Source organism: Leptopilina boulardi, unplaced genomic scaffold (assembly GCF_019393585.1).
Source record: "Leptopilina boulardi isolate dan_hultmark-lab unplaced genomic scaffold, ZJU_Lbou_2.1 LbouV2_272, whole genome shotgun sequence".
NCBI classification, from domain to species: Eukaryota; Metazoa; Arthropoda; class Insecta; order Hymenoptera; family Figitidae; genus Leptopilina; species Leptopilina boulardi.
The window spans coordinates 83,171-99,109 of NW_026137832.1; the positions used below are offsets into that span (position 1 = coordinate 83,171).

At 26.5% G+C, this 15,939-nt stretch overlaps 1 long non-coding RNA gene across 1 annotated transcript; it reads right to left on the minus strand.

Moving 5' to 3' along the window:
- Positions 1-2,884: 2,884 nt before the first annotated feature.
- Positions 2,885-5,393, minus strand: LOC127281494 (uncharacterized). Its single transcript, XR_007843039.1, has 3 exons — positions 5,268-5,393; positions 4,586-4,799; positions 2,885-3,004 (listed from the first exon to the last, which is right to left on the minus strand). It is a non-coding gene; the product is annotated as an uncharacterized LOC127281494 (long non-coding RNA).
- Positions 5,394-15,939: the final 10,546 nt, after the last annotated feature.

The following is a 15,939-nucleotide window of genomic DNA, read 5'->3' on the forward strand; positions in this document are numbered from 1 at the left end:
AATATATGCAGCTTCTACAAACAAACACCAATGTTCCCATAATTCTTTTTTTAAGACTGTCTTTAAAATTGGCATACTATAAAATAATAACCAATTTTCCCACTCACGGGCTTTCCAAAATTCTTTTTCCGAAAGTGGCCGTGTTAATCTAACTAAATGATTAGGAACTTTTATCGATGTTAATAGTTTGTCTACTTTATCTTTAGCGCCCTTACATAACACTCCCGAAATTTTCGTAGTTCCAAACAAAATTTTTGCAAATTGTTTTGCAATCCCGGAAAAAAGATGCAAACGTTCAGGAACACAACCATCAATTATATCAAACTTTAATAGATTTATTAAGGGAGAAGGATTTTTAACCCCAAATTCGACCTTCTGCTTGGAAATACTCTGTTTCATTAGTTTTATTGTTTCTTTTTTATTTCTTTCTAACGGTGGAGGATCAATTACTAGAAACTTTAAACATCCACCAGTATTTGTTTTATTTGGTACCCACTGTCCTGGGTGAAGACATAAATTACAACCAAATTTTCCATTATATTGAGAGAACCCTTGAATTTGTGGTCGAGCCACAGAATCGACGCAACAAACTAATGGAAATATTTTGATATTTTTTTCAACACCGTCAACAGTTAATTTGATTCCATTTATTGAAAGTTTATTCATATTTTCAACAAATGGATGTAGAAAAATTGACATATTAGGTTTGTTTTTGCCAAACCAAAGTCCAACTAAAATTACTTCTTTACATCTAATTTTCATTGGTAATTCATTCACCATCAAAAATATCGGCCATATAGAATAAGATGAAGAACAGAATAGAGGAGCTCCGTCAGTATTAAACGTTACAGTCGCATACTTATTTCTGTCTTTCTTACTTAACTGAGATACAAATTTCCGATAACACTTTCCGTCATATATATCTTTAATGCAATTTTTATCGTGGATTCTATCATTTACAACATTAGTATAATAATCCCAATTAGATTTCAATATTTCGGCAATTTGGGAGGAAGGATCTAAGGTAACAAAAAAATCCTTATTTTCAACGTCCTTCACATTAATTTCATTTTGGCATAAGGGGCATTTTATAACTTGATCACTACATGCAAATTTACCCAAGTAATTATTGCAATGGTTGCAAATTCTATGAAAATCTACTGTATCCTTACGATAAAACAATTTATCAACTTAATTTCTGGTGTTTGGAAGAACCGGATTTACAAAAATACAATTAACGAGGAGTATCAAATTGCAAATTTGAGTCAATGAAAGGGCGTGGACTAATGCATAGCGGATTATCATCATAAGTACTTCTCCTATAGATTTATTTACTGGAGTATTTATAGGTTTGCTAAATTCTTCAGATTTCATGAAATCATCAAGTCCAGTGAACTTTGTTTTTGAAAAAGTAGAGTCTTCTGAGGCGTCCTCAAAATGATCAAATTCATTAATTAATTTATCCATTTCATCGTCATGAGTATTATATTCTTCCAGTGTTCGCTACAAATTAAAAATAGGATAATAAATTAAAACTTAATGTTATCTTTTAACGAAAACTTAAAAAGTTGTTTTCAAAAAAAAATTTTATTAGGTAAAAAATGCTTTTTTCTATAGTAGTATATTTAAATTTTTGCTATTTAATCAAATGAATAAATAATAAAGCAAATAAACAATCAAAATTAAAATTTTTGGTTAACCCTGACAGTAAACATATTATTTCATAATTAAAAATGCTTCTAAAAAATTCAAAGCAATAAAACATCTCTAAGACATTCTATGGATATATTGTCCAGACGTGTGGATATCCAAAAAATAATGTCCTAAAATAGACATTTGTTACTTTAAATAATGTCCTACAGATATTCTTATGTATATTCTTTGGATTTCTTTTAGATATCTTTCAGATGCTCCCTTGAAGTTTAGTGGATATCCTCTCAAAGTAATATTCATATCCTGAATATACGTTTATTGAAAAGAGTAGATGCTATTAAGATACGAAAGACATCTAGAAAGTATCTAACGGTTATTTCAATAGAACTTATAAAATATCTTAGCAACATCCACAGAGTATTTTTTTAGACATCACCTAGATAAGTACCGAATATCAAAATGAAAACCATAGAACATCTGTAGAATATTTAGTTGACATTAGAAGAATCTGAATCGCATTCCTAACATCATCCGGATATTCAGGATATCCTACAGACGTCCTGGGGATAACAATCGGATTTTGGTAAATGGAATACCCAAGGAATGTTCCAGAGATTTTTAAAAGGCATTGGGTATTCCTAAGACATCCGTAGGTTATCCTAAGATTAGTTTCTTTTCTAAAAGTTTTGCCTACATGAATATCTGCAGGTAGTGCGACGGACATCCCTAGGATATCCGTTGCATAACTAAATAATATTTTATAACTAATACTTGATTGCCAAAAAGATATTGAACGTTTATTCACAGGATATTCAAAAAAGTATTATTTACACAAAACGAAAACACAGCAAAAGATATCCTAAAGATATTCTGCGGCTTCCAGAGGTCATCATGTGAATATGATTTACGAATATTTTAGGGATATCCTGAATATCCAGATTTTGTTAAAAAATTACTTTGTAGTAGAAAGTCTTGAATGTAAATTATTAAAAAGGAAATTTTTTGGACTATTAATAAATATTATTAATAATTATTATTTATAAAATTTATTTAAATTTGCTTGATAGATTTTGAGCAATCGTCAAAAATATTTTACATTTCAACTTTTATTGTATAAATTTCATTTTTATATAGTCTCCTAAACGATTAAATTGGTTCGAAACTAATTTAAATATTAATATATATAATTTTATTTAAAGCGTTAAAAAATAAATACCTCTGAATATTCTGGAGCATATTGATCAGTACTTTCCAATTCATCAGTTAATTCTGTCATAATTGTTTTTATTTTTTCTGCAGTTATTTGAGAATCCTCATTTTCAAAAAAATGATCATTAGCAAGAAAAAATTCCTAGAAATGTTAAAAGATCTGTTATTAAGTTATTAACCCATTTAGTCCCAAATGTGCGTTTTTTTGGTTCAAATTCGAGCTTACCGTTTTACGAGTTGGGCTTTCTAAAAATTCGGCATCCGGTTTTTTATGCTGTTGTATGTTCTTTTTCAGAATCTGTAAGAAAATTTTTATTTCGACTTGATGATAAAAAGTTATAATTGTTTAAACAAAAAAGGACGGGTTATTGAATGGTTGTATTATTTAAAATTAGATTTTCGAGTCGAAATCAATTTGGAAAAAATTCAGTACACCAAAATATCGCGTCCAAAATGTTGGGACTATCAGATAGGCATGATGACGAATACAATTTTTTCAAAATTCAAAATGTCGCTTCAAAAATGGCAGCCAAATTTTTCAAATTTATAAAATTAACATAAAAAAATATAAACTTTTTTTTTCAACTTAAATGCTTCAGTTCAATAAAATAATGTTATAAGATGAAAAAGTATTGAAATTCGATGTTATTTAATAATATTATAAACAATTTCTTTAAACAAATTACAAACTATCGACTAAAGTGAGAGAAAAAAGAATTTTTTAACCATTGATTTCTTTGTAATCGGAATGGATATTGAAAGTACAAAATTCAATTCAAAATGATTTAACAATGTTTAGAAATGTTATAAACAATTTTTATAAACAATTTGAAAACAATGAAGCACAATCTTAGAATAAACTTATTTTTTTCATTATCCAATGCTTTCTTCCAATCAAAATGTATGTTGAAGGTACAAACTCTCGTTTTCCAAAAAATCGTCTTTTTCACCATTTGCAATTTTTGTCATGAAAATGGATATTTCAGTTACAAATGTTTATTTTAAATTATTAAACAATTTTTAACAATGTTAGAAACAATTTTTATAAATAATTTTGGTAAAGATAGCTCTTCAGGGTTTAAAAAGCTTTAAAAATTTCTTTCTTCACCACTTGCTTTTTTCTCGTTAAAATGGATACTTAAAGTTCAGACGATTATCCAAAATTATTAAACAATTTTTAGCAATAATATAAACAATTTTCATAAACAAGCACAATCGTAGAAAAAAATTATTATTTTTTTATCAAGTGATTTCTTTTAATTTAAATTTATGTTGAAGGTACAAACTTTCAGTTTACATTATTTAGCAATATCTAAAAATGTTAAAAATAATTTTTATAAACAATTTTGAAAAAAAAGTTCATGTTGGAAAAAATCGTCCTTTTTAACCATTTGCTTTTTTTTGTTATTAAAATGGATATTTTAGATACAAACGTTTATCCACTCAAAAACCCGCCCTTTTTTGTTTCAACAATTATAACTTTTTATCATCAAGTTGAAATTAAAATTTTCAAACAGATTATGAAAGAGGACATACAAAAGCATAAAAAAACCGGATGGCGAATTTTTTAGAAAGCCCAACTCGTAAAACGGTAAGCTCGAATTTGAACCAAAAAAACGCACATTTGGGACTAAATAGGTTAAATGTAAAATTGTTAAGATGTTTTCAAATTTGTTGAATTCATTAGTGTCAGGTTAAAAAATGAATAGTAAAGTATTTTAACCTCTTTATTATCCTGAAGAGTTGAATTTTCTGCATTATTTACGCCATTGTCCTCGGCAATGCTAAATTCCTGTATACAAAAAGGCAATTAATTGCTAGAAATTCAAATTGTTATCAATCTGACACACCGTTTTCATGTTAACTTGGATCTGAATATCTTGAGGATCATCGTTATCTTGGATAGGTTTCCTTTTATGGCATCTAGCAACAGTTTCCTAAGAATTTGTAAAAAAATATATTTTTATCCTTTTCTCTGTTATTACATAATTTAAAAATTGTAAATGTTACAATGCAATTAATATTAAAAGATTTTTATTTAATTTGATTATTAATTTAAATACTTCTTTCCTGAATCATGAAGAACTTTAAGTGACATTTGATTTTTTATATTTAGTTTATAAAATATCCAAAAAATTATTAAATAGAAATTAATTAATTAATTAGTTATAATTGTTTAAATAAACATATCACTATATACATAAATATTAAATCAATAACAGTAATATTAAATTAATAAAAATTCGATAATTAACATTTTAACTTAATAATTTATTTATGTAAGTTGAATAAAGAAAATATACAATAAATGGTTTCTTGCAAAGGAATAATTAAAAAACAAAATAGAATTAACAATAAGAAGCAGAATGAGAAAAAGTACAAAAGAAAATTTAAAAAATACATACTTCCTGTTTGCGACGTTTTAAACTGCGATATTTTGTACTCGCTGGTATGGGATCCATAGAATTTGGTTGTAGATATTTAAAATATTTTCGATTCATATTTTGAATTGTACTAGTGACACTGGTGATTCTTTGTAATATACTATTTAAATAAATATTTTACAGCAAAGGTTGTGATTTCATGACAATTTTCTTTCATATAAATTGTTGCTTTTTAATGACATTTCAAAATTTGAAAATTAAAAATGGCGTAGCATTACATATGTATAAAAATATCTATGCTACTTTAAAATTGTTTTCTTTTTCTTTTGTTAGCCGTTAAGTGAACATTCAAAAATTGTAATAAAATATTAAAAACATTTATAAATAGTATTCTTATTTCAAAATATTTTACAATTCAAGAAATACTCTCGTAGTTTAGATTATTTTCTCAAAATAACTGTTGCTATGGAAACTTGATTTTACAGCTTTTTGTTCTAGATTATTTTTAATTTTGTTTGTTATCCTACAATTATCAGGTTAATTGATTTGACGTTTATTGTCTCATAAAAAAGTTTAAAAATGGAAAGTGAACATGAAAATGCTGAAACTAGCGAACCGACTGTTAAATATGCTTTAGTTCGTTACTTAAACGATGACGTTATGAATGAAAGAAGTGCCAATTTCACATATTAAAAAATTTAACCCAAAAAACGTAAATGATTTCACGGCATCGAAAGTTTATTCTGTGTGGTATTGCTCTGAAGATGATGAAAACGATGATGGTGACTATTACCGTGCAAATGTATTACTCTTGGGTAGTGAGTATTAAATTAAATTATTTTACATTATAGTTGTAAATATTAATTTAAAATTTAGTATTTCATTCTTGAAAAATAATGTAGAAATTAAAAATAATAAAAATAAAAAAACTGATATAAAAAATGTTTTATACGTAATATAGATATATTTCTAAAAATTAAAAAATGGAAATATTTTTCGTGATTTATATTATTCACAGCGAGCGAAGATGATGTTAAGATAAAACAGAAGAATAAGCGGATTAGGAAGCCTACTACAAGAAATATAAGTTTTTCCAAACTTCAACCTTCAGGTGAGAGTGAAACGGAATATGAAGAAAATCCTAAGGTAACGTGTTTCTTTTAAATGCTTAAAAATATTCCCCTTTGTCTCTTTATAACTGTATTTGTTTCCTTAAAATTCCGTACACCTTTTCCTCATATAGAATCCCACTTGAAAGTAATCCTGGTAGTTTTTAAGGAGCACATTCCCAATAAGTTTTCTAGAAAATTCTTGGAAGTTTCCGAAAATTCAATATGGAATTTCTCGGAAATCCATTTCAGAAACATTTCTGATAGTTTCCTGAGAATATTTTTACGTGGAAAAGAAATTTTTAATTTTATCTTTTGTGTATTACAGCCAGCCAAAAACCAAAAGACTAAAAAGAAAACAAACAACAGTTTGATTAATAAACAGATATTGGAATCACACGCATCATTATTTTCTCGAAAAACCCTGCATAATACCAGTACTGAAAGTGAATTATCTAGTGATGAATTCGACTTGGAAATGTATTCAAAATTGAAGAAAAAGTTACAGAAATTTGAAAGCTTAAGACAATTAAAAGCACAAAGTAAATTATACTACATACTATGATGTTAACATTGAAATATTTCTACGCGGAAATATTCCCGGAAAACTCCCAGGTATATTTTAGGGTTTATTCTCAAGAAGTTTCATAGAGAATTCTATATCCTGAGGATCAACTTCCAACAGTTTTCCGGGAATATTTTCACTTGGAAATTACTCTTAAGATATTATTCATAAAATCATGATTTGTACTTACTTGATTACTACTATGCATTTTTCAAAATTAGAGACGAATGTGCACCCCGGTAATGAAAATTTGAATCCTGGAAGTACTTCTGCAAATAACGCGGCTAAAATTCAATGCGACCAGGGTATGAACATGATATATTTTAAAAATCAAAGGTCACAATACAACAGACCTAAATATAATTATTTTCTATTCTTTTAAATTTTAAACAGCATAAAATTATTTTGTTTTACGTTTAGAATTAAAAATAAAATGATGTGGAATCTTTAATATTGCCAACAATAACGTGACTGCATATATTAAATCCCATTTGGGATCCGGAAAATTTTCAGAAGTGACTGTAAAAATTCGGGAAGTCATTTTGGTATTTTTTTTCGTATACCGTACCTTAAAACCTTTAAATGAACGATTTTCAAGTATAGGAAAATGTAATTAAATTATTATTAGTAATATTTTCTTAAGTGGAATGATTTCCGTAAAATTTCCGGAAGTCTTCTGGAAATATTACATATATTTTGGATTTCCGATAAACCGGGAAGAATCCGAAAACCTTTTTTATAAATTTTCCGAAATTTATTTTCAGTATTTTTCCTAGAAATCCTACACAGGATTACGTAATTAATTTTCATTTCAGCTTCAGGAAAAATATACTTTCCGATAAAAGTGTGTTTTAGAAATTTTCCATAAGTCATTCACAGAATTTTCCCAGGAAATCCCCCTACATGGAATTACGTAATTTATTTTTATTTCAGCTTCAGGAAGAAACACAATTTCACATAAAAATGTGATTGATAGACATCAAATTGATCGAAATCCAACAGTTCTATTAGAAGGCAATGAGGGTAAGAAAATTGCAATTTGGAAAAAATAAAAAACTAATGTGTAATTTTTACCATTTTTTAAAATTAATATTAAGATTTGTTTTCAGATATTTTAGCATCAAGTACACCACAAAATGGTGAACCATCAGATTCTGCCTCTCATTCTTCTTCAACAAATCCACCCTACAATGTTGAATCATCAGGAGAACAATCAGATTCCGCGTCGGATTCTGCTGCATCACATCCAACACAGAATGATGGGCCATCAGAATCAGATTCTGACTCGAATTCTCCTAGCTCACATGATGAACATTTAAACGTAAATCGACCGCTATCGTCATATTTTGTTGAAAAAGCAATAACAACAAAACGAAAAATTGGAGAAGAAGATGTAAACTCCGAAATAGTAATTAACTATGCATTTTTCCTTCGTTACTATCATATCAGTTTAAGAAATCAGCGCAAAAGAGAGTTATTTACTATTATATATTATTAAGTTATTTATTATATAAGAAAATCAACATTTGATACATAAATAAAAATTCACTTAAAGACTGACTCGTGACTGATTCTAAAAAGGCTGACAAAGCAAGACTAAAATTTTATAAATAAATGCAGTATTTTAAATATAAAAATATTTACTTCCGTAACGTAATGTAATATTTTTTTCAATACATTACAAAATTAAATTTTACGTTAATATTTACCTTCCTATTGTGAAATTACTACTTTAAAAAAATTTTAATTAAAACAATTAGTCTAGTGCCTAACAATAAAATTGTCTAAGAATTTAGACACTATACGAATTTCAACTCATTAGTTATTAGACCATTAGTTAATTTATTGGTTCTTTTATTGATTTTGTTTTATTCTTAACGATAGGTTTATCCTGGTGAAAAATTAAGTATTCGAAGAGACGTTTGGGAAATAGCATTGGCTAAAAATGAATCTAAACTTGTACGTAACCTAATGGAAGTCATATGGCCAGACAGAATTCATTTAAAATATTTTGATAAAAATGATAAAAGAATTAAGAAAAACAGGATCCCGGGAACTAATAGAACTTCTATGAAATCTGCTGAAATTCAAATTCTATATGGTAACATATTTTTTAAAAGAAAATTTACATAATGCTTTACTCAAGTATAGAAATATTTATTCTTACGTAGGTAGAAATTATTGTCAATTTAACAATCCTTTTTGTCTACAGAAAGTAAAACAGGGTTGCCAGAAGAATCAATTTTTTTAATTTCCCTGTCATTAAAAAAATTTTCCCTGACAGAAAAACGTTAGTATAGATATACAGTGTTTTTATTTTAATTAATCTAAATTGTCCTATATTTTAAATTGAATTAATTTAAGCATTTGTTGATTAAATTTTAATTTACTCTTAATTCAATAAATATCAAAATTTGAGAGTATCTAAATTTAAAATAAATAAATTTAATTTATCCAAATTTTAGTTGATTTCAATTTCATTTTATTCAAATTTTAATCGATTAAAGTAGCAAATTCAATGGATTCAAATTTCAATAAATCTTAATTTTAATTAATCAATACAATTATTTCTTAAAATTTAAATTGACTCTAAAATTAATTCATTCAAATTATAAACGATCTAAATTTTTATTGTCTTTAATTTTAATTAACCTCAACTTCTACTTCTGATCAACCTGAAATTTATTTGAATTAAATTTAACTTTATTTAAATTTTAATCGATTTAAATTCCAATTCTAATGTCAATCAATCCTAATTCTTATTGGTCTAATTTTTTATTGATGAAAATTTAAATTTGAATCCTTTCAATTTCAATATTTAATTCATCAAAATTTTAAACTATATACATACACTACCAACAGTAATCGTACTGGTCTTTTCTCATAATTGCAAATCATCGTTTATTTTATAAAATATATTTGTTATAATTTTTTCTGTTTAATTTGTTAATACCTTTTTTTTTTTTTTTTTATTTGCCTGGTTCATCAAACGTCTCTCAGATAAAGTTAGAAAGTCAAATTTTTTACACAGTTCGATATAATTTGAACCACGCTGCGGATAAATTTGAGTTTTTCGAAATGTCAAGTACTTCAAAAACCGTTTTTGAATTTTTTCTAAAGAGTTAATGTATTTATCAAAGGTAGGATTCCAAATTATTTGGGCGTAGTTAAATAACGAAAGAACAAACGCATTGTATAAAATAGTGAACGATTGTTGATTTTTGAAGCACTTGAAACTTCGTATCAAACATCCCAGGGTTTTCGTTGCTTTTAGTTCGGTTTTTTGAATATGTAAATTGAAAGTCAGTTTAGACTCAAAAACAACGCCTAGATCAATAATTGTATCTTTCCTTGATAATATTTTATTGTGTAAGGAATAATCGTAACTGATGGTGAATCCTTTTCTCGCAAACGTGACAACATAGCATTTTTTGAAATTTACTTTTAGTTTATTTAATTCACACCATTCTTCAAATTTATTCAGATTGGATTGTAAGAAAATTGCGTCATAAATGGATTCGATCTTGTGAAAAATTTTTAAATCATCTACATATAGCAATTTCGTAGTTGAGAGGGTGGATGTTACATCATCTATAAAAATATTGAAGAGAAGGGATCCTAAGACTGACCCTTGGGGGACACCGGAAGTCGGAAGGAAGTGGTGAGAAGAAAATCCATTATAATGGACTGTATTCGGTCTGTTAACTAAATAGGATTGAAGAAGAAAGACTAAATTTTGAGGCAGGTTAAGATTTGAGAGTTTGGAAAAGAGGAGTTTAAGATCAATGCTATCAAAAGCCTTTGAAAAGTCCGTGTACATTACATCGAGTTGGGCACCAACAGAGATTGCATTATTAATAGACTGAGTTATACACACAAGATTTGAGGTAGTTGATCTATCACTAACACAACCATGCTGTTCATAGGCTAGGTATGACGATAAAGGGAAAGAAATGTATTTAACAATGGACCTCTCAAAGACCTTAGCGAAATTTGAAATTATTGAAATTGGTCTATAATTTTTTATATCATTTTTTTCACCAGACTTAAAGACAGGAACAATTTTTGTTATTTTCCAAATAGTTGGAAAGTGGCCAGAGGTAAGCATTTTATTAAAAAGAAAGCAGAGTGGTTGATTTAATAAGCTGGAACAAGACTTTAAAAAGAAGCTGGGTATCTCATCCACACCTGCTGTGTTTTTATCACTTAGTGAAATCATGGCTCGAGCTACATCAATTGGTGATAAGAGGAAATCAATTGAAGTATTAAAATTAGTGTTTACATTCTCTTCATTCTCTTCGTCAGGTTGTCGGTATACACTAGCAAAGTATGTAGCAAAGTATATACCTTTTAAAGTTTTGCAAAAAATTATCCTCAAATGAAAGGATTCGCTTAATTTTTAAGTAAAATATCGCAAAAATAGATGAATTTGCAATGTTTTCTTAGAATTAATGTGAATCCTGAAGTAATTAATATTTTTTTAAGTTCTTGGGCTTATTTTAAAGGCAATTTTACAAACCAAAAAGAACTCATAGTAATTAATTAATGTGGATTTTTTTTTTGAATAAGCAGTCTGTCAAAACAATAGTACAAAATCGCGAAAAATTCTCCTGACTTTTTAGACTTGTAAAATGTTTATTTAAAATATAAAAATAAGTTTTTTAATGAAATTGTGTTAAGAATATTATAAAATATTTATATAATTCATTTTTATTTATTAATTGTTTCATTTAAGAATAATTTTTTGCAGAATTTTAAAAGGAAATAAATTAGAGAAAAAATTTTAATAAATATATTTTAGAAAATAAGCGATTTTTTGCAGTTATGAAAAAGGCCCGTATCGACGATTTGTGACGGTACTGTATCTATCAAAAGTTTCCACTAGTTTAAATATAAACGAAACTCAATTTTTCCAATTTTATTCAATTTTAAAAATTTGCCTTACAAAAAATTATTTTCCCTGACATTTCCTTGACTTCCCTGACATTGTGGCAACCTTGTAAAATAATAATAGGACATATTTCTTAGAAATTCAAGTAAATGAAATAAATAATTTTAAATATTAATTCAAGTAAAAAAAAAAAATTTTAAATGATAATAAAATTTAGAGGATATTTCAAAATTTATCAAACTTACTAACTTAATATTACTGATTTTTTCGATCACTAAATATTGTTTAGTTTCCATTTGATTAATTAAACAAATCAATTATTTTTTGACATATTAAATCAATTTTTTAGGCTAAGCAAAGTGCAGGTTAGAATTGTTCAATTCACTACTTTTTACAAACAAAAATGACCATTTTAATAATTTTTAATCTTAATTTTAGTGATTTGAAAAGAATTTAATGTAGTATTTCTATTCAAAAAATTAATTGAATAAAAAACACCGTATTAGCATTGTAAAAAATTAGGGAGCTAACGGTAGGTGAAGTTGAGTGGTTAAGTTTTTCGAGTTAAAAATCGACACCAAACGAAGTCAATCAAGGGTAGAAAAAATGGAAGTTAAGCATCAACTTGAAGTTGGGAGTTAAATTTTTCGTGTTAAACATCTACACGAAGAAGGAAATAATCAAGAGTAGAAAAAGAGTGTCAAGCATCAACTCCCTTTTAAGTTACTTTATAATGGAGGAGTTCATGTAGGGGAGTAAAAGTTTAACTCTCTTTTTTTAACTCCAAAATAATGCGACTTTTATAGAATCTTCTTGGGAATTGAAATCTAACTTCCTTTTTCCTGTGCTTATTCGATAGTGAAAAGAAAAAAAAATCTTTTAAATTCCTCATTCTTTAAACATTATTGAAAATAAAGAAGATACAGTGCTTTAATTTTGTCTTGTTAATTATTTAAAACGTGATTTGTTCAAAAAATATTAACAATAAGAATTTTTTAAAGATATTTTATTTTTTCTTAAATAATTAAACATTTTATAGTTAATATATTCAAAATTTTATGTCGGCAATATTATTAACAATAAAATTAAAAGTTAGTATTATTAATGAAAATTCACTGTTTAAAAATTTTAAAAACCATACATTGATAACTTGAATGCAAAAAGTTGCAAGTTGCAATTGATTTTAATTTCTACTAAAAGAAGTATAAACTATCAAAATTGACCCTCTTCATTAACATGTGAGAATTGTATGTTTAAATATACATAAAAACATATAAAATTAAAAGTTATAAAAATTTTTTATTTTGTAAACTTCAAGAAAAATTCACGAAATAAAGTAAGTTAATTAGAGTAAAAGTAATGAAAAATTTGATTAAATTAATTAAAATTAAGTTAATTAAATTGTTAAACAATTTCTCATTTAATTTGAAAATATAAATTTTTGTGTATTAGAAAGTAAATTTGTCAATTAAAAAAAAATCATAAACATAGGAACTTACATGGGATCCTACATGAGATCCCATGTCAAATTACTACGTAAGAACTTTTATGTGAACCTATGTAAGAACTTACATAGGATCCTTTATAGTTTCTTATGTAAGATGCAAAGTAAGATCCTATGTAAGATCCCATATAAGATTTTTAAATAGGGGCGTTAAACTCTAGATGGCGTTAAGCAAGACTTTGTGAATGAATTTCTAAAATATTAAGCCCTTGAGTGTCAAATGTGTAAGTAAATATATAAGTTTTAAAAAAATAGATCAATTTGTTAAAACAACTTTTTTGATTTGTACAAATATAAAAATAAAATTTTTATAACGAACAAAAATTTTTTTGATGAGAAAAAGTTTTTTTTGTGTCAAAATTAATCTTTCTCATTTTTCTTTTTTTGAATAAATTTTTTTTGAATATTTGAATAAAAAAATTTTTTTTCTCAATAAAATGAGAAAGATTAATTTTGAAACAAAAAAAACTTTTTCTCATTAAAAAAATTTTTGTTGGTTATAAAAATTTTATTTTTATATTTGTACAAATCAAAAAAGTTGTTTTAATAAATTGATCTATTTTTTTAAAACTTATATATTCACTTATACATTTGACACTCAAGGGCTTAATTTTAGAAATTCATTCACAAAGTCATCCTTAACGCCATCTAGAGTTTAACGCGCGTATCACAGCTGCTGCTGATGGTAATATACATATGGGGGATTCCATATGAAGTGATCAAGGTGAAAAAAGTTTTTTCTCCTATCATGCCCAAGCATAGGGCATTTTGTAGTACTATTAGATGGTAATTTTTGGTAAAAATATTTTTCTATTTTAACCAATATTTTTTAGGGGGGAGGGGGTGGAAGTTTTAGGATACCCTTTCCTTTAATAATTTCTATCTCTCACACAATTGAATAAAAAAATTTTTGCCAATACCAGTTTTGATAGGTTTTTTTATGCCCTTTTGATTGGTAATATACATTTTTGAAAAAAAAATTTTTGACAAAAAAAAATGAAAGTCAAAAATAAATTTGACTTTTTTGGGGTGACAGACCCGATTTTTTTTTTTTGACTTTCATTTTTTTTGGTCAAACATTTTTTTTTTCAAAAATGCATATTACCAATCAAAAGGGCATAAAAAAACCTATCAAAACTGATATTGGCAAAAATTTTTTTATTCAATTGTGTGAGAGATAGAAATTATTAAAGTAAAGGGTTTCCTAATCCTATCCTTGATCACTTCATATGGAATCCTCCATATATATGGTAATTCAACAACTGTATGCACCGTACACTTAAAACACTTATTATTAATTAATTATATTTTTATTTATTATTATTTTTGCATAAATAAGCACTCTAAATGTATATTAACCATTCCTAATAGTTATTTACTATATATTTCGTCGATTAACGATAATATTTCACATTGAACCGAAACGTAACCGAATCGTAACCCAATTCGGTTACAACTCGGTTTTTCCAATCCGCCAGGGGTGCACCAAAAGAAGGTCTTTTTATTATTTTGCGATATCAACCTTGATGCAACTACATTCATTGAGAAGAAATTTTTCAAAAGCTGACAAATACACTTTTTATAAAATTAAATATTAGGAAAAATTAAATAGAAATGAAAAATATTTTATTACCAAAGAATTTTCAATTTTCAAAATATTTGGGTCTAAACTAAATAATTCCTAATTTTTATTTTTTTATTACAAAAATTTCTTCTCAATTTATAGTTTATTATAATATGCGTGATATTAACTATAATTTTTGTACTAAATAAATTATTGTAAAACAAAATTTTAAATAAATTTTACATCAATTTATTATAAATTTATAATTATAATTAAATTATAATTAATTTATAATTAATTTAATTATTTTTCCAAAATTATTTCTTAATAAGCTATAACCATGTGGTTATACTAGAGAATCAAAATCCAGAAGAAAATCTTTGGTGCTAGCACCTTTGGGTTAAATCGGTTTAAAACACATAGTATAGGTTTATTGTACCAAAATTATAAAACATTTGAATATTAACATTTATATTTGGAACAACATATGCTCGTAATCGTGAAATTCTGAGGAATACGAATATGTCAAAATAAATTAAAAAATGTTTATATTTAAAAATTTTATAATTTTGATGAAAAACTCATTAAGCGTTATAAAATAATATTGTCATCAAGCCCGAGAATGTCACACAGGCCCCCCGCTGTAATTGACTTACATGAGGTCTAAACTCAGGCCAAGCCTGTTGAGTGGGAGTACACCACATCCCTTTACAGGACGCAATCCGTGATCGCCCGTTTTATTCATACGGCCTTGGGTTGAGGGAAATTTGTTTTCTATTATTGTATACGTCACATTGGTTGATAACCTTTCAATTCCCGTGATTATCTCGTAAAAAAAAGCAAAATTTCAAAAATTGTTTGAGACAAAAAATTGTGGACCTCAAAAAACACACATTTTATGTCGTATACATTTTTTACCAAAAGTGATTATTTTTTGAAAAAAATCCAAAAAATCATAACAAATGATGGAGTAACAGTGCACATCATAACTATAGAGAAATTTAGTACTTGTAAGCATACTAAAGTATTTTGATGCGCTGATTACGAAAATGATAATGAA